At 46.7% G+C, this 15,968-nt stretch overlaps 1 long non-coding RNA gene across 1 annotated transcript in view; it reads right to left on the minus strand.

Annotated features, from left to right (window-relative positions):
• LOC136794924 (uncharacterized) overlaps window positions 1-15,476 on the minus strand; it is a 50,639-nt gene extending 35,163 nt beyond the window's left edge. The window contains exons 1-2 of the long non-coding RNA XR_010842389.1: window positions 15,439-15,476; window positions 1,083-1,162 (exon numbers count right to left, since the gene is read on the minus strand). This is a non-coding gene — a long non-coding RNA (uncharacterized lncRNA). The remainder of the gene's footprint in view (window positions 1-1,082; window positions 1,163-15,438) is intronic.
• Window positions 15,477-15,968: the final 492 nt, after the last annotated feature.

The following is a 15,968-nucleotide window of genomic DNA, read 5'->3' on the forward strand; positions in this document are numbered from 1 at the left end:
CCATCAGAGGAAGGGCTAGAGCTAAGTCACTGCCTACCAGGAGCTAGTTTTTGGCTTTTGCGACTGAGAGACAGCAAAGTCATCCCCTCCAGTGCACACATTCCAACTCAGGGTCCTATGCTCTCCGTGTTAACTCAAAGCTTACAGCTGTGGGGTTTGGCAGAGCAAGCCTTCCTCCACCCCATGACCACCAATAGGCCATTAGTCCCTGGAACACTCCACGCCCAGAAAGAAATCGTTCCCAGAGAAAAGACAGCTTTCCCAAACAAGGAAAAAACCCTAGCTCTTTGTTTTAGCTACCAAGAAAGGTTTTTAAAGCTTCCACCAGTTGAGAAAAGAAAACCTATGGATAAAGTCTTCCAGCTGTAAGAAAGCAGACAGAAAAAGTCCCCTGGAGAAAGAAGCAGGAGCCTTAGTCTTATGACCCCAGGACTATCTGTAAAGAAAAGAAAAAAACCACACAAGAGAGCACCAACAGAGACTGGCGTTTGGAGACAGCCCCCATCCGGAGCCCTCACAGGTACCACCGCACCCACCAACCTCCCCACCCATAACCGTCCTAACCAAGCCAAACGCCTGCCCTGAGTGCAAGTTTTATAGGCCACGGAGCCTAGTCCCACCCCTGCCCCAATGCATTCTGGGTGGGCAGCAGCTCCTCTGTTTCTCATTGGCTCCCTCTCTCTCAACCAGCAGCTAGCTCCCGCCCCCTCTGCTCATTTCCTGTTTGTAAGTCACCAAGTGCAGTGAAAGTTAAGGGGGCGCTTTAATTGTAGTCAGCACCCAACCCTTGCTTAAAAACAATCCTAGCAGCGACTGTGACTGGAAAACGAAAGAGTCTCTTCAAAGGCAGAATATATCATTCTTTTCTACGTTCACCCAAATGCCCTGTTGTTAAGAATCACCTGAAGTGCTTATAAATCAGGGCTCTTTCCTGGAAATTATGATTCAGAAGGTCCTGAATGAGGTCTTGGGAGTCTGTGGTTTTCCAGGAGCATCCCGAGGATTTGTGTCCTTAAGGACATTGGCAAACTGCTACAAGATGGTATTCAAAAATTCCCTTCTAAGAAATGGCTTCTGTTTACCTGTTATGGGTATCCCAGTATTCCCTATTCCTCCTTTGGATTTGAGTTTCTCCAGTAGCTGCCCCGAACAAGCATTGTTTCTGGAAAAGAAAGAAAAACGCAGAGTTTTAGAGGGGGCAGGCCTAGTCCTGATTTTCACAACCTCTCTGCCCTTCAAGGAATGAGCCACAGGTGGGAAGCACCCTATAGAAGTCAATTCACCAGAATCAGTTTATGAGTTTAGCTGCTGTTCGCCTTCTGGATCTGAGTGAGGTGACAGGGTCAGGCAGGAGCCTTTCGATGGGAGGAACTTGGGGGTGGAATGAGAAAATTTGAGGGCAGCCAGAAGATGGTGGGAACACGCAGGACTTTTGGCCAGAAGATGGTGGGAACACGCAGGACTTTTGGCCAGAAGCTGGCTTTCTGTGCACCATGCCTGTGGCAAGGGAACTTAAGATACCCACCCTGGGATCAGAATAACTTCAAGAAAGGAAAAACGTTAAACTCAGTGGTTAATTCGCTTTCTTGTTGCATATTTGAAAGCTGATTCTGTAAACATCAACTTGTTTCCTAGTCAAAAACACTGTCAATTCCCTCCTTCTTTCAACAAGCGCTTCATTGTTCTGACTTCCTGTCTTTACTCCTGCGGTTCCCCAGTCCGTCCTTTTCCTCATTGTCTGCCACAAAATTCTATCCATTATTTGAGACCCAGCTGAGATGCTAAATCTTTGTGGTGTCTTCTCGGATCTCCCAGATTGATTCCACCTGCTCACCAAGTGTTTGTCAAGCATTTTCTGAGGTGGTTAGGGAATTGATATGACCAACATCTGGTCTTCTCCCTAAAGGATCTCACACCCTGATTAATAAATTGCTCTTGCTTTGCTCTGTCATAGCATCACTTGCACCTCCATGTAACACACACTCTATTTGCTTTGTGTTCGGTTGCTGTCACACTTGTCTACATCATTGCATTGTAAGCACCTGGAAGGACGACTTCTTCAAATCTGTGCCAAGAATGTGGTACAAATGTAATGTGTTTCTTGAATGAATGATTGAAAAAAAGGAAAAGGAGGAGGAGATGGCCGCAGAGAAATCAAGTAAATTCTGCCTCCTTCAGTGTTTTCTCTATAGCCACAGAGTTGGGTCTGGAGGGACATGAGAGAAAGTTCTAGACTTCCTTGGGCTCTAGAAACAGTTCCAACTCCATAAAGCTGGCTTGTAAGATCAGGAAGAGCAAATATTACCAGAGTGAGAGAAGGAAGAGACTTCAGGGCAAGAACTAGGTTTCCTCTCCTTTATGCATAGTTTATGAGTTCATGTTCTCCTTGACACAACTATGAATAAACTTTGAGAACTTGGGAGGGGGGGTATAGTGTGGTCTTTAAACATGTAGACTCTGGTTTCACCTCGTGGCTCTGTGGCTTACTAGCCTGTAACCTTATGTGACTTTGTACAAGTTATGTAATCTCTTTAAAGCTTCAGTTTCTTTGTAGGTAAAATGGGGATGATTATAATATTACTCATCTCCCAGGATTATTGTGAGGTTTAAATCAGCTAATACATAGAAAAAGGAATAGTGACTGGCACATAGTAAGTACTAAATTATTACTATCATTATCATCTGCCATGTAATATTCTTGGGTAAATCATAACAGCTAAACCTCATTGGGCTAGATATAATTCACTTGTTCTAACAGAAAAAATGTAAATTCAACACAGATGTAAACCAAAGTCTAGGCAACAGAGGCATATTGAGAATTGCTGGGAGGTTAAAGGGGTGTTGTAAAGGCTCCTAACCCACTGTGCCTTCCCCCACTTAGTCCACATGCTCCTGGTAGAGTCAGATCTCTGAGCACAAGAGGGCCTTGTGTAGCTCAGGATGGAGAGGGTGACTGATGTGTTCATACTCTTGTTATTGGAGACGATGACTTATCCATTTTCAGAGAAATAAACTATAAATGATTAATTTTGTCTGTGATATATAATGACTTTGCATCATGAGGGCTGTCATTGTATCATAATACTAAGAAAGAACAAACTTATGGATTTCTAATTAGTTTCTGGAAGAAGATTCTGGAAGCAAAAGGGGTATAATGGCTGCCTGTTTCCCTCCCAAAGGAGGAACTGATAAGCAACTATGGGGCTGGAGCAGCCGTGGCAAGTGAGTATTTGAGGAGGAACCGAAGTGCGAACAGCAAGCCTACAACCTGTGGGGCAGAGTCTCCTCCCCTAGTGAAACTCCCTGCGAAAATACCCATCCCCGAGCTGGGGCCTTGGCAGAGATGGGCAATTAGATCACTTTCATGGGTGGTGGCTGAAGCAGGTGTGAGTGTGTGTGAGAGGGCGAGGTGGAGGCTGTTCTGAAGAGGGTGGTTTCTTGTCATGTCCCTGGCAGGATGGGGACAGTCATCCCTGTCCACCTTCTCCCAACTCCACGCTTACCTGGAACCCTGAGGGCTTTCCTCTAAACCAGGGCTTCTCACATGTCACTGTGCGCACAGGTCCCCCGGGGACCTTGTTAAAATGTAGACTCTGATTCAGTAGGTGTGGGTTGGGGTCCGAGATTCTGCATTTTCAAATGTTTCCAGGTGATGCTCATGCTGCTGGTACTGGGAACAGACTTTGACAAGGTCAAAGACTTTGTATTCAACAGCATTATCACCACCAGGGAACTCTTTAGAAATGCAAATTCTTGGGCCCTTCTTCAGAATCAGAAACTTGTTTTAACAAGCCATCCAGGAGATCTTGGTTCATGCTGGAATTCTGGAACCACTGTTATGGATGACACATGAACTAGTCTCATTGGAAGGACAGATGAGAGTTTAGAAAAGTGATGTTCAACTAGCATAGAACCCGAGGGTGGGAAGACTTGCCCAAGAGGTTACCCAGTCAAGCCCTCTTCCAGGTGGGCCCTGGAACGAGTCCTTTGAACCAGGGGGTGGACCACACCCTTCATGGAACCTTCCATAGGAACTCATTCTCATGAGGGTGCCTTCCTGCGGTACTAGCTCCCAGCATCCACGAAGCGAAGCCTTGTGGTGGGCATTTCACAGAAGGGGGAGTGGAGAGAAGCATTTGTGCTTGGTAGAAAGTGGATGCAGAGAAAGGCAGGGTGGGTGGAGTCTCTGGTCTTGCTGCTAACTCAGTACAACATTCACACACACACACACTGCCCCGGGCTGGTGAAGAGAACTCTACATAGAGGTGGATACAAACCGAGTTTTCAGGGCCTGAGTGGGGTCCTCCAGCTCAGAGGAGAGATGGAAAGGACAGGGGAACACTTTTCACAAAATTCCCCAGCTACCTTCACATCCAGTTAATTAACTAAATTAAACCCTAAAGCCTTACTCATTTTGGAGGGGACGTTTGATGTCTCTGAGCACGGAGCCCAGGGAGGTGGGTAGTGCTGGGCCGGGAACCTCTCCCATGGATGGCCGAGCAGCATTCTGTTAATTGTGGCTATTAAACTGCTTTCCTGGGAGCTGTTTTTGAATCATGTGAAATAGATTAAGAGTCTGTTTTGAATCCCTCAGGGTTTCCTGTGGCGCATAATTATAGATGTACTGGAATAAGAATTCAGGTCAACAATTACTTTAATGAGATGTCTGAAGAGCATGGCCCAGCAAGGCGGAGGGCAGAGGAGGAGCTGGGAGAGGGTGTGGAGGGCAGGAGACAAGAGAAACTGGAGGAGGTGAGGGAGGTAGGGAAACTGGCAGGATGAGGGGCCAAAGGCATGAAGAATTCTGCAAGGAGGTGAGAGGGAGAGGTGGAATGCAGAGCAAGGGAGCCGGATAAGCAAACAAAGGACAGCGGAGCAGCATTCACTGTGTTCCACCACGTGTCTGGAACATTTTTAAAGATGAAGAGGGAAAACATTCAGTAAACAAGAGAATGATATTGGGTATCCATGGAGAGGTTCGCAGTCTTAGATTCTGATATTCCTCTCCTGAATTTATCTGGAGACAGTGTAGAGGTATTGACAATGGGCTTTGTCATCAGATAGACTTGGGCCTAATTCCTGATCCTTCCCTTTTTGACCTGGGTGACTCTTGACAAGTCACTAAACTTCTTTGAGCCTGTTTCCTCATCTGTAAAATGAGGGTTAACTACATAAGGTGCACGTCTCTTGTCTGTTCAGGCTACTATAAAAAATTACCATAGACTAGGTAGCTTATAAATAACAGAAATTTATTTCTCACATTTCTAGAGGCTGGAAAATCCAAGACCAAGGAAGACTTGGTGTCCGGTGAGAGCCTACTTTTTGGTTCCTAGGCAGCTGTCTTTTCACTATGTCCTCACATGGTGGACGGAGTGAAGGATCCATCTGGGGCCTTTTTGAAAAGGGCACTAATCCCACTCATGAGGGCGCCACTCTCATGACCTAAACATCTCCCAAAGGCCCCACCTCCAAACACCAGCACGTTGGAGATTAGGCTTCAACTGATGAATTTTGGTGGGACACAAATATTCAGTCCATAGCAGTGTATAACACTCCTAGCATGAACTACTACTATCTGATATACAATAGGTGCCCCAAAAACTATTGTTAGAGAATGAGGAATCTGAGAGGTTAGTTTTGCCTAAGGGCTCATAGCTAGTCAGTAGCAGAATTGAAATTTAAGCCCAGATTTGTCTGATCTCCACTGCCACCAAGGAAAATGTACATGACTGTCCTTTTTTGGGGAAAGACAAGTTCTGTTCTCCAGAGGGTCAGCCTCAGCCCATGAAGACAGTCCTTACAAGCTGGTGCTGGGGGCTCACGGGAGAACCAAACCAGCTCTGACCAGCTTCAATCCAGTCATGGCAGGACTTTAAAATTAAACACAGTTCTGAAGGTCCCACTTGCACAAACTGGTTTTTACAGAACATGCCCTTGATTACATGCCCCCACCCCCCATAGGTATATAAGGGGGCATTCATTTTGTAGTTCATTCCAGGCCTTACTCAGTTCCCATGATATGCCTGGTACTATTTCAGGCCCCCAAGGAGCAGATATCTGGTTGGATCACTGTGGCAATCTTGGTGGTGCACTGCTCAAATTCCCTTCAAGTTCTAGAACCTGCTGCAATAATCTGCCTTTGGAATCTATGAGAAGGTTCATGCCAAGGCCACAGTCTTCCCCAGGATCCTTTCAGCAAAGACAGAGCATGGGGCGGGAGCGGGGGTTGGGTAGTGGGGTAGGGCAGAGATGCGGAGATATACTAGAGCTGAGCCATTCCTGCCCAGCGTGGAACTTCTCTAATGGGGGGTGGGTGGATGGGGTCTAGGGCTCCCAAAGCCTGGCCAGACTTTCTCAGAGCTGCACTTCAGTCTTAGGCTCTTCCTGCCCCATCCCCCTTCCTTCCCTCTCTCCTTTCTCAATGGTCAGACCTGCATCACAGTCTGAAGGCTCTCCTTGCCTCATCTGGCTCCCTCTCCCCATACCCCTTATCTTTCACAAGAGTTTCTCCAAGAAATCTCTTGCACTTCTATCTTGGCATCTGTTTCCTAAAGGAACCAGACTGACAAAAGAACCAAGATCCATTGTTTATAAAAAGATTAAATGACAATATAAGACAATTGAGGGGCAGAAGTCACAAGCCCCTCTTAGACAGCTCTTGAATCCACCCACTTCTCTCCAAGTCCACAGTCGGCACCTTAGTTCGAGCCGCCATCACTGTCAGATCCTGATTGGACCCAGATGTCACACTCAAACTGGGCAATTTGTTGAGAGGTTAACAAAGAACAATTTACAAAACTGTGGTCCTGAGATATGGCTTTAGGTTAAAGGAACGAGGGACACAGTCTGCCTGCACCAACTGGGGTGAGGGATGAGTACCCCCACCTCACTCTCCTTCCTCCCTCTATCTCCTGCCAGTGCTCCTTTCTGGCTAAACCCAAATGGAAGCCAGAGGAGATGGGAGCCCATTGATGGAAGCCTAGGTCTGCTTCCCAGGGGCACAGAGCAGGGCTAAGAGTGAATCAAGAGAGGCAAAAGAAGCTGTCTGGCACAACTGTGTCTTGCCCAAAGCTTTACAAAATCTTGCCCTGCCCCGCTGCCCCCTTTTAATCTTTTTCCTCGTTCAAACCAGAGTGACATGCTAAAAAGAGTGACCCTCCCAGCTACTTAACCCCATCCAGTGGCTCCCCACAAGGACTGACTTGTGCAAGGTCAAGGAATGTCTACCTGACTCAAGGTTGCATTCCCTGAGCCTAGAACAGGGTGGGTACCCGCAGATACTTGTTTTATGAGTAAATAAAATGTTATGGGCAAACCAAGTATTTTGGAGTCCAGGATGGTGCCGATTTCAAACATTTCTCCCTCTTTTTCCCAAACATTGAAAAGTCCTGGAGCTTCAATGTTTGTGTATCCAAATTCTATCTCTCAGGTACCACTAACAGCACCTACTATGGGCCAGGCACGCTGGGAAATGTCTTTCTGAATAGGATGACTAATCTGCACAACTAGTGCCCCCATCTGTGTTTTGCACATTAGGAGATGGACCCAGCAGTCAGAAACAAGTTGCCCATTGACCATCTGGGGTCCCAATAAAGAATACAATTCACTTCTTTCATGTTTCCATGCTGTCCTCCTCACAGGCACACTTTCCCCCAGATGCATCTTCCTTAAGGGATTATTGCAAGGATTGAGTAAATTAACTCATGTAGAGGGCTTAGAACAGTGCCTGGACCACGGTCAATGTGCAGTCACCGTTAGCTCTTATTAACGTGTCATCCTCTTCCTCTGTCACCTTCCAAGCTTCTGGATGGAATATCATTCCTGCCAAGTGGACACTCCCCCACCATCTTGTGCATCATATTGATGCAATTTCATATAACGACCTACTCAAGGCTGATGGCATCCTGGACGCTGTCCAAGGCTTACACCTCTTGTTTGTACTGGCTCCAGGAACTCCAAAGAATCTGTCAATAGTTCTGAAGTAAGAATGAGAGCACGGGTCCAACCCCCTTAGATAAGGAAGCTGAGCCCCAGAAGGGGCCTGACCTGTCCTCACATCAGGAAACCCTACATGTTCATCCACTTCCCAGCACTCATGCTGGCTTTTAATTCCAGCCCTTCCTCCTCTGCACCCTGGGGGCTCCCCTGCTCTCTGGGCACATGCTCAGAAGGGTCATCCCACCTCACCCCCAGCATTTCTCCCTTCCCATCCCTGCAGTCATGCACTGCAGCCTCCTCACGGGAGACATTTTATTATAAATCATGGAAGGGAGACAGCACATCATGAGTACATCCCTCCTCCCCCTCCCCTCCCTCCAATTCTCTCCCCATCTCCCTCTCCCCTCCTTTCATCCCCTCCCCTCTTCTCGTGCTCCCACTTTTTACACAAGCTGAGTTACCCTCCCAGGTCTATGGAGACCTGAGATGCCCTCACTTCAGCAGAATCCCTCGAGCTTCTTGAATCAGACGTCTCTTGGGTACCACTTCCCATCCTATTGGCCTCCCCCTCCTCCAGCACCATCTGTGGTACCCTGTTCTGCACAGACTGAGAGCAGCTTCCTGGACATGTTCTCTGACAGCTCCCACCCCACCTCAGCCTGCATTGCAGCACATCCTTAGCTGGTTCTCCCTCCTTCCCCGATTCACTGCCCTGGTCCTTTGCTCTCACTCTCTGAGATCACTTCCCATGTAAACTACTTGTACACAAGTCCTTTTTCAGTCTGTTTTTGGGGAACCCAAACTAACACACCATGGTCTCCTGGAACAACAATATCTCTTCCTGCCTACCAGTCTTCTCCATGGAATTCTTCATGAGCTCCTTTCCACCTTTCAAAGTCCCACCCATCCTTCAAGGATCATCTGAAATTCCAGTCCCCTGACTGCATCAACCCACAAGGATCTCTTCTCTTCCTGGGTAGCTGTAGCCCTTTCTAAGCACCTAGAGCAGTTCTCTATTCTTATTTTTGTCTCAACATTAATAATGTAATATTAAAAATGAATAATAATTAGCTAACCATAATTAATAATAATAATAGCTAACAATTATTGATGTATACAATTGCTGGCTGCCATTTTAAACCCTAATGAGATTACAAACACCTTGAGGCCAGGCCTGTGTCGAAGTCCCCATAGAGCCTGGCACAGGGTGTAACCTGAATTCTGGGATTCTCCCAAACTCCTTCAGTAGGGCACAGCTCTCTCCTGGGGACCACAGCCAGGTGGGGAGGCCCCTCTTTCCTCTCTCTGCTGTGCCTGGTTTCTCACTACAGGAAGACATGAGCTCCCTGCAGCCTTCCTAAAAACTCTATGAAGAAAAGAGAATGGTCACCCATCACAGCGTTATGAGTCTGCAAATCCTACTCGACCTCCAAAGTCCAGCTCACATGCAACCTCCTCCATGTCGTCTTTCTCATCCTTCCAGAAAGAACTCTCCATGCTCTAAACTTCCATAGTTCTTTATCTTCACCCTTTTAAGGAAGCTTCTCATTTTCAAACACATCTTGCAGTTAGTTATCCATAATTTGTCTCTCATTTAACAATGAGTGAGTTAATCATTTACCAAGCCCCAGGGCCTACACTTTAGTAGCTGCTCAATACACTTTGAATGAATGAACAACTGGGAGGAGGGAGAAGAGGGGCTGAGAGGCTACAGGCAGAAGATTATCAGGCCTCCTGGCATCCTGTTAAGTCCAGGGAGGCCCACAGTCGCAAATTTATAAAGATTCTGGCAGAGTCTGCTACTTGTCTCCCCAAACCCATTCTTATCTTGTTACATAAGATAAGATAGTTGGCCACACATGGCCACCAGAATACATTTCCCAGCCTCCTGTGAATCATTAAGTGCTGATGATTGTGAGCAGAAGTGATGTGAAAATGAATTACAAATTATGTTTTTATTTGATTTATTTATTTATTTGGTTGTGCTGGGTCTTAGTAGCAGCCAGTGGGCTCCTTAGTTGCGGCTGGTGGGCTCCTCTGTTGTGACTTGCAGGCTCCTTAGTTACGGCATGTGAACTCTTAGTTGCAGCATGCATGTGAGATCTAGTTTCCTGACCAGGGGTCGAACCCAGGTCCCCTGCATTGAGAGTACAGAGTCTTAACCAGTGCACCACTGGGGAAGTCCCACAAATTATGTTCTTAAAAGGAGTGGCGGGCTTCCTTGGTGGCTCAGTGGTTGAGAATATGCCTGCCAATGCAGGGAACACGGGTTCGAGCCCCGGTCTGGGAAGATCCCACATGCTGCGGAGCAACTGGGCCTGCGAGCCACAACTACTGAGCCTGCACATCTGGAGCCTGTGCTCTGCAACAAGAGAGGCCGCGACCATGAGAGGCCTGTGCACCGCGATGAAGAGTGGCTCCCGCTTGCCGCAACTAGAGAAAGCCCTTGCACAGAAACAAAGACCCAACACACCCAAAAATAAAAATAAATAAAATACTGAATACATAACTACTTTAAAAAAAAAAAAAAAAAAAAGGAGTGGGCCTGCATTCCCTGGGAAGGCAGGAGCTGGGGCAGCCACCTTGGGTCCTGAGGTGGGAGCTGCATGTTGAGGTTGGCAGAGCAAGAAGATAAAAGGAGTCTGGGCTCCTAATGATTACAGAGCCACCTTGTTAGTCCTAGACCACTCACTAAGACTTCTACATGAAAGAAGAATAAACTTTTTTGTTGTTTGAGCCGGTCTTATTTGGTCCCTCAGTTAAAGCAGATGAACTTGTATTTTAACTAAAACCAGACCCACTCTGTAAGTCTGATCAGTTCTGAAGGAGTGAAAGGAAAGTATACGCCAGAGATATGTTGGGCCGAGGATTTGTGGTAGGTGAAAGGTGGCGGTGAGGGCAGCTGTGTGGCTGGATAGGCTAACAGCACAATATATGTGTGTTTTTAGACATACTCTGGTGTCATCCTGTTGTCTCGTCAAATTGGACAGAACTGACTGTGCTAACTGGATTCAAGCTAGCACTGGAGCTCAAGTGGAGAAGGGCTGGGGAAGGTGTGCCCCACAAGGAAGATGGGGGCAGAAAGCTGATGTAGGAAACCCTGGTGGGAGACACGGAAGGTAACCATGAGTTTCTGACTGGTGAGCCTGATACAGGCACTGAGTCTGCAGGGGCCAGAGTGAGATGCTACATCAAAGCCAGACCCAATAGTCGGGGACTGGGATAGGGGGGCCAAGCAAGCAGAGTCTAGGATGATTTCCAGGAATACAGGTGAGCTATATGGTATATGGTAGTATATGGTTGTATTCTATTGAATTAAGGATAGAGAAGGGCAACTAGGAGCAATTTTTCATTTGTTGGCTTCAATTACCCTAAAAGTCTCGGCTTGGGTGTCACCTCCTCTAGGAAGCCCTCCTTGACACCACAGCTGAGTCGGCTGCCCCTTCTCTGAGCTTCCCCTAGACAGACCATGCTCTTCTCTCTATTGTAGTTATTATCAATCCTTCAATTACTGTAGGAGTGCAATTATTGCAACACAATTTATGAGCAGGTTTGACGGGGATCCCCAAGAGCAGTGATTTTTGCTTTCATCCCTTCAGTGCTTCCCATGATTCCTGATACACGGTGGGAGACAGGTAGTCTGAACGGGACCCCAGGGGCAAGTGGGTGGATGATCGGATGGTGTGGTAACATGGTTTGAGGGCCTCAGACACCCCAGAAAATGGGAAGTGAATGGATTCTCTAAAAACCCATTGAGATTCAGGAGTTGGGGGTACAGCACTGGGAGGTGGGAGCAGGAAATGAGTAGAAGGAAATGGTCAGGGCTGAGCTGATCTCATCAAGGCCCTAGTACTGCCCAGAACTGCATAACTCACGTCACCCCACATTCCCGAATGTGGTGCCCAGAAGGGACAATTATCAATAACCCAAGGAGCAAGTAAACATCCCAGGACTGAACACTGCACATCCCTGATTATGCAACGCTCGTCCTATCCATTTTTCCACCCTGTGCCTCTGGGAGAGCAGCGGCTGCAGAAGATTCAGCCTCTCCCCCTAAGATACACACCCACAACCTGAGATGTGTTTTCTTTGGGGAGGAAGGTCAAAAGGCCACCTTTAAATCCAGGGAGTAGGCCCAGTGAGAGGAATCATGATTTGATGGCTTCTATTCCTATTTAATCATTTCATTACTAATTAATAGGGTCATTACTGCATCTCAAAGGGAAAGAACTGTGATTAAAGGTTAATGCTGTTGCTGCATGCATCACACCTCAAATCATGTTATAAAAATGTCCAGAGTATTTAATTGAACCTATAAGTAACAGTGTAATTACTCTTAATAATGTACGTGCCTTGTGTTTATTTGTTCCTGAGGTGCAGAGAGCCCCACGTGGGTGGGTTAGGGAAGATCACGGTGACTCATTGTCACAGCCTGTCCTCCATCTTCTGGTCCTATCAGCTCTTTCCTGGTCCCCGCAGGGCAGGAATAATAGGTGACCTGGTCACAAGAAATCCACCCCCTCTCCCTCCCACACTTCCCAATGGGACAAGGTCAATGTTTCCCACGAGGGAAGTGAGGAGAGGAGAGGGGCAGAGAAAGTGGCCATCGCCTGAGCCCTTGGCACTGTACAGTCTTGCCAAGGGGCCGTGATGCTTCAAACTTATGTGTCATAGCCTGGGTGGCAAATGAACAACAAACATTTATTTTTCATAGTTCTGGAGGCTGGGAAGTCTAAGATCAAGATGCCAGCAGCTTCACTGTCTTCCTGGTTCATCGACAGCCATCTGTGACCTCCTGCCTGTGACCTCCCATGGTGGAAGCCATGAGAGAGCTCTCTCTCTCTCTGGAGTCTTTGTCTTTTTCTTTTTCTTTTTTGGAATCTCTTTTTCATAAGAACACCAATGCCATTCATGAGGGTTCCACTCTCATGACCTAATCGAGCCCCAAATGCCCCACCTCCTAATACCATCACTCTGGGGGCTGGGTTTTAACCTATGAATTCTGGGGAGACACAAACATTCAGTCTATAGCACTATGATCCTCTTTTGTAATGCCTTCCTTTGAAAATACCTTTTCCTGCTCTTGGAATGTCCCCTCCTTTTTTTTTTTTTTTTTTTTAACAAAGTAGGGTGCATACAGATAATTGGCCCTCAGCATTCAGTCTCAACTTCTAGTATTTTCTTCCTCGACTGCAAAAGCTAGAAACCTTAAAACTGCTTTTCCCAGACTCCCTTGCAGCCAGGATTCTGGATGCAAATTAGGCTCCTCCCCCGCCAACACTAGGTGCACTCATGGGAGATTCGGAAGGTGGCAATGAGACAGGGGCATTTTCTGCTGCTTTGGCTGTTTGCTTTGGCAGGCAAGTTCATGGAGACGTGAATGTTTCTATATCAGTGTTCCTCACCCTAGGGATGGAGGGGCAGAGAATTGAAGGAGTATAGGACTTGGGCAAGTCATTTATTTTCTCTGTGTCACTTCTCAAATGACAACCAATAAAAAATGCTCTACCCTTTTACAAGGTTGTTGTAAAGATCAACTTTTCAAGAGTATCTTTGAGAAGCTGAAACAACCTTTGTGATTATGCATTATTATTAGTCCCATACAAGTTTCCTATCTTAAATCAGAATTTCTTCTAAGACAGCCGATCTTGGACGATTCATTTTTTTCATTTTCTACAGATTTTAGCATATAATTCTGAGAGCCTAGATTCATTTCCTCCACTGGCTCCTGTTTGCCACTCTCCATGTGGGTCCCCACATATAATTCTAGAAGAGTTTGCCAGGAATGATTTCCTCTTACAGAACCAAGTGGCCTTCCTCGCTGGTACATAGCTTTTGCTAATGCCACTACTCTTTATTCTAAATGTGGATAAGTTGCCTGTTTTCACAGCCAGTCTCGCTGTTCAAGCTCCCAGGGTCCTTTGTGGAGGCATAGTCACCCTCTCTAGCTCTCTGGCGTCACGTCCCTTTGTAATGAGCACTTACACGTTTTGGCCAGCATTCCCCAATTTCACCCTTGAGTTCCTTCACTACTCTCAGGTGAGTGCCATCTGGTCCTAGTGATTTGTCTATATTTAGTTTGTCAATTAGGTATAAAATCACTTGCACATTTGCTGCTATTTGAGTTGGTATCTCTGCCCTGTCAGTCCCAAAAGACAGTCTGGAAGTGGGAATTTTATAGAATCACACAGAAAGATGGAACCTCAGATCTGAGAGGGTCCTTGGAGAGCCTTTTAGAGGAAACATCATTTAGCCATTCATTCAGCTATTCATTTATCCTAGAAACAATGATTGAGTACCTACTATGTGCCACGGCTGGGTGCTGAGATAAAGCAATGGGCAAGACAGACTCTAAAATTGCCCCTGGTGCCTTTGTCAGCATCATGCTGCAAATTAGTGGCTAAGCTGGGGCAAGAACTCTGTCCCCTGCCACCCAGAATCATCCCTATTAATCATTGGGAAAGGGACACAGGGAGAAAAAAAGAGAGATGGTTGAAGGGCATTATGGGGAATAGAACAAAGGGAACTGGGAGAATGAGGGGTGAGTATAAGGAAGTCAAAATAAAGATCAAAGGGAGTAGGAAGGGGGCTTCATATTGAATTTAAGAGAAAGAAGTTAAGAGGAAAGGAGGAACATGATGATTCATGACTGGGGTTAGGACTGAAGAGAATAGCTGAGAAACAGCAGGTGGGGGGTCTCTGACCCCTTCATTCTCTTTATGCTTTATTCCTTCCCATCCACACTCTGGGTGGTAGGAAGGGAGGTGGAAGTGATGCATCCATTGCTGTGGATCGAGCTTATCATCATTATCATCGAGGGAGGAGCATTTATCATCCTGACAGATGCTCCCCTCTGAAATCTCTGATAGACCAGAGTCTGCTCCCAAGGGGACAGGAACCACTGTGACCCTTACAAGATAAAGAAAGAACTGATGGGATTTTCTCAGCCTTAATTATGTAGGGCCCTGGCAGAATGAAGCCAGGAATTTGGGGGCAAGGAGGAGGCAAAGAAGGAAGGAGCCCAGGAGAGGAGAGTGAGGTATCATGTATGGAGATGCTGGAAATTGTAAGGAAACACTTCACTCTGTTTTCTGGACTGCAGGTGTTTATGATGAGCCATAAGTGGCCAGCTGGAAGTCCAGAAAACAGGGCAAAACATTTGCTGACAATTCCCACGCTGAACATGAACATGGAACGCTGAGTGAGAAATAAACCTCTGTTGTTGTAAAAGCCACTTCGATTTGGGGCTGTTACCGCAGAATCCCTAGCCCATCCTGACTGATGGAGGGAGGCTATGGGAGCTGGACAACACACACTGGTGCTGGCAACAAATCAGAAAAGGTCAAAGCCAAGGATTCAACTATTCAGAAGTTTCTGTGCCAGGGAGGGATAAATAATGACAATGGGATGGAAGGATCTGGGTGTCTGGAGGACTGGGGCATGTAGACCCTTTGAGCTAGAAGAGAAGCTAGAAATTGTCATGAGAGGTGGTAGCCTTACCTGACAACAGGATGGGCTCTGGCACCACGTCCCTTTCCTTTACTCCTTGGGCAAGTTCCACTGTGTTTTGGTTTCCTTTTCTATAAAGTGAAGATAACAAATACAGCATCTAAGTGTAGGGTTGTTGTTGGGACTAAATGAGTTACCCACATACGAGTTAACACGTGTGCTTAGAACACATGTAATGAGTTACCACGGGTGCTTGTGAGTTGAGTATCTGACTCTCTGTAGGTGCTCAATACACGTGACCCATCAGTACTGTTCTTTCCAAGGCTCCCAGTTTGCAGAAAATAAAACCGAGTTCCAGATAGGGAACAGGACTTCCTAGCGATCACATGGCCAACTGACAGCAGAGAAGAGTTCCCTGCAGCCAGCCAGGAAGGGGCCTGACTCTGCACATAATGGGTGTGGAAGGCCGATGACAAGCATTTAATTTGCTCTTCAGGCGACACAGTTGTCAGTAAATTACACATTGATTGTAAAAGGACCTCCAATTAAGATTTGCTAATTACATCACCAGCTCAATTGTC

Source organism: Kogia breviceps, chromosome 10, assembly GCF_026419965.1.
Source record: "Kogia breviceps isolate mKogBre1 chromosome 10, mKogBre1 haplotype 1, whole genome shotgun sequence".
NCBI classification, from domain to species: domain Eukaryota; kingdom Metazoa; phylum Chordata; class Mammalia; order Artiodactyla; family Physeteridae; genus Kogia; species Kogia breviceps.